Source organism: Trifolium pratense, linkage group LG1 (genome assembly GCF_020283565.1).
Source record: "Trifolium pratense cultivar HEN17-A07 linkage group LG1, ARS_RC_1.1, whole genome shotgun sequence".
Classification (NCBI taxonomy): domain Eukaryota; kingdom Viridiplantae; phylum Streptophyta; class Magnoliopsida; order Fabales; family Fabaceae; genus Trifolium; species Trifolium pratense.
In genome coordinates this window covers 20,961,968-20,965,910 of record NC_060059.1, presented here as the reverse complement: position 1 = coordinate 20,965,910, position 3,943 = coordinate 20,961,968, and the positions used below count along the sequence as shown (strand labels likewise).

The 3,943-nt window shown below is 29.7% G+C and overlaps 1 long non-coding RNA gene across 2 annotated transcripts; it reads left to right on the top strand.

Moving 5' to 3' along the window:
- Window positions 1-3,636, top strand: LOC123898689. Of its 2 annotated transcripts, XR_006805403.1 has the most exons (7): window positions 1-168; window positions 374-469; window positions 626-681; window positions 800-857; window positions 1,824-1,936; window positions 3,315-3,396; window positions 3,517-3,630. It is a non-coding gene; the product is annotated as an uncharacterized LOC123898689 (long non-coding RNA). The 2 variants fall into 2 exon arrangements; XR_006805402.1 differs by having other exon boundaries at window positions 800-1,936; window positions 3,517-3,636.
- The last annotated feature ends 307 nt before the right edge of the window (window positions 3,637-3,943 follow it).

Genomic DNA, 3,943 nt, shown 5'->3' with positions numbered 1-3,943 from the left:
ATTTCTCAAATTTCTTTCTCTCTCTTCTCTCTTTTCTCCCTACGATCTCTCTCTATTTTCTCACCATCTTCATGAACATCATGAAGAACAACAAGAACATCACCACCCATCCCCAGATTCCGGCGAGCCATCGCCGGCCACCGTCGCCGCCGGAGCTTCTTTCATCTGGTTCGATCTGTTTTGCTTCTTTCTTTATTTTTTTTCATTTTTTTTTTGTTGTCTGTTCTTCCCCTATCAATTTTCTGCTTTGTTTGTTTTATTTTAGTTGTTCTGTTTGGTGTTTGTTCTATTGATTGAAGATTGTGTTTTGGTTTGGGAATGGGTTATTTGATTAATTTTAATAATAACAATAATGATTATTATGATTTTGCAGTAAAAGAAGATGGGTTCAACATCAAAGATTTTAACCTTTGAGGATCTGGCTAAACACAATCACAAGAAAGATTGATGGATCATAGTCAACAACAAGGTCAATTTTTTTTTTTTTTTTTTTATGAATTTTTTGGGTATGCAATTTCTTATTGATTGATATGTTTTTCTTGATTGATTTGTTTAAGTTCATTTGATGAATCTGCATATTTATGAACAAATTTCAGTCTCTCAAATTTATATTTTTCAACTTCAGTTTTGCATGTATGAAATTCTCCTAGATTCAAGTTTTTGGGTGTTGGAAAAACTAAGGTAAAAGAAATCAATTTGATTGAGAATGTGCTAATTTCCTTTTCTCTTATTTTGTTATGTTTGGTGTTTGTTTTATGAACCAATTTCAATCTCTCAAATTTATGTTCTTCAACTTCAGTTCTTGCATGTAGGAAATTCTCAATAGATTCAAGCTTTTGGGTGTTGGAAAAACTAAGGTAAGAGAAACCAACCTTCTCTTTTTATTCTTTCTCTTTTATACCAAACCCTAAGACCCTAGAAGATGGACAAAAGAAATTTTATAAGTTAAAATGGACAATATATGTTTAGGCTGCAAGTTCATGTAAAAGAAGAAATATTTATGTGAAATTTGTGTAGACATACATGTGGTAAATTTAGTATAACTCTCTGAATATAGGTCATATGCTAAATATTTTTAAACCACTAAAAAGAAGACAAAATTTCCTACAATTTAGTGACCGAAAATGTTAAATTCCCATAAGTATAGTAGGATAAAAGCTACCTACAAGTTTGAGTATAGTTTTAGTCCTGTTTCTGTACCGATACCCAATCTTTTGTTAAACTGGACCAATTGGATGGTTAAACCTCAAAACAAAAATTATATTTGTAATTTTGACATCCTAAACTTTCAAAAGAGTGGTCGTTTACTCAAAACGGATATCGTTTGGTATTTTAATTAAGTTGCGAAAGTTAAGGTGTTGTTGCTATGTTTGTGCAGAAAAATCTGTTTCTGTACCAATACCCAATCTTTTGTTAAACTGGACCAATTGGATGGTTAACACTTAAAACAAAAATTATATCTGTAATCTTGACATCCTAATCTTTCCAACGAGTGGTCGTTTACTTAAAACGGATATCGTTTGGTATTTTAATTAAACTGCGAAAGTTAAGGTGTTGTTGCTATGTTTGTGCAGAAAAACTGATTTTAAAAGAATAATCTTGATTCCTTTTGTCAAAAGTGTTTTCAATTATATGAAATGTTTTAATTTACTTTGATATTTTCACTTAGCTTCATTGTGTTGATTCCAATTTTTTGTTTACTTTCTTAAATGGCAAGATGAAATAATTTGTTTATAATCATATATATATTAACTCAATCAATGTACCAATCATATTTTCATTTGTATGTTTTACTAATGAATTTTGAAATAATGAATATGAAGTGAACCAAACACTAGCTACTTTAGGCTTCTTTGGAGTTGAGAAGCTGCAAATAATGTGAGCAAGTTTACATGTTCTCAATATCTCATCTTGATATCCTTCATTCAATAATTAGGTGATTAATCTACCACATCTTTCTAACATCACATGCAACCTTCCTTTCATGATCATATGATGCCATCATTGCTTCTCTATCATCATTATATCTATTACTAGCTATTCCTATCATGATTATCCATATTACTAGCTATCATATAATGATTATACCTATTATCTCTATTTCTTGCTCCATGTGACATGTGTAAAGAAGTGAAGAGACAAGTGGCATCATGCATGTATGCCAATGAATAAGTGTCTTCATAGATGAATTCATTAACCCTATGTAAACCAACTCCTCCTAAAACTACATTCACACACTAATTTTACCATCATTGTAACTTATCATTAATAAACTAATAACTTATGACTAATCTACCACATCTTTCTAACATCACATGCAACCTTCATTTCATGATCACATGATGCCATCATTGCTTCTCTATCATCATTATATTTATTACTAGCTATTCCTATCATGATTATCCCTATTACTAGCTATCATATCATGATTATACCTATTATCTCTATTTCTTGCTTCATGTGACATGTGTAAAGAAGTGAAGAGACAAGTGGCATCATGCATGTATGTCAATGAATAAGTGTCTTCATAGATGAATTCATCAACCCTATGTAAACCAACTCCTCCTAAAACTACATTCACACTAATTTTTACCATCATTGTAACTTATGATTAATAAATTATATTTTAAATTTTCTTTTAAGTAATTAGTCTATTTTTTTTATGTAGTATTTTTTAATTTGAATTTATGTTTAGCAATTTATACTAAATTTTTTTCACTATGTTCATTCCCTAAAATTTGTAGACAACATGTTGTCTTTTGTTCCTTTACTTTCTCAGCTTTCATATGTTAGTTGTTTATGTGTCATTCACATGATGCAATGATTTCATTGTTATGAATTCTATTGGCATGACTTCTTTATCAATTCTATTGATTGCATGTATTCTTGGAACTTGCTATCATGTCCTTCACAAAATTCTTATCATGCAATCATTCCTCCTACCTATACCTATGTTTTGAATAGTACCCATATGTCCCAAATAGCACTCATTTGTTCCAAATTACAAATAGTAACCTTCTTTCAAATAGTAACATATAGTACTCATTTGTCTCAAATTAGGAATAGTAACCTATATATTCTCAAATAATAACCTTCTTCCTATATATTAAAGATTTTTTTTCCTGAATCTAGATTCCCTAATCATTTCATTTTTTGGTTTTAAATCTAACAATTCATGTGTCCATAATAAGTACCTTGATAGTAATCATATGATGCATTTTACAAAGGTAAACTCTAATTTGGATTTGTTAATAATGCTAAGTTGTATCACTATATCTAAATCATCATGATTATCCATTTTCTTTGTTATAAAGGTTATCAAAGCTTATATGCTAAGGATTTCGAACAACTTCAATTGTACCATGGTCTTTTGGATCATCACAATTTGATTGAATTGTAAGTAGAAATTATCTCATAGTCTTTTGTGATGAAGCATTGTGAATGATGTCTTATTTAGAAATGTCACAAAGAAAGAATGGCTATTAGAAATTACATTTATTGATTTGGTTATTTTAGGGCCATTTAAAGGAGAAAAATGGAGCATGCTTGGTGTGAATATAATTGGGTGGTGGTGCATATCAATCCAATACAACATGTCATATTAGTTTTTTCAGCTTTGTATAATACATAGTGATAACCAAGGTTGTCAGAACCGGACCGGTCATCGAACCGGCGAGCTCACCGGTTCAAGGTTCAATTGGTCGGACCGGATTCAATCGGGGTCGAACCGTTTTTAATTAAATATATATTTTAATTAATATATAAATAAAAATATATGAATAATTGCTCAATATTTTATAATTTCACATATTAAAAAGATAAAATATCACAAGTCAAAATAAAATAAAATTTATAATTCAAACCAAATGAAGAATAGATGAAAAACAAAAATCTTTCCTATTCCTACGACGTCGTTGTTTTGTTTCATTTTTTTTTTAAAAAA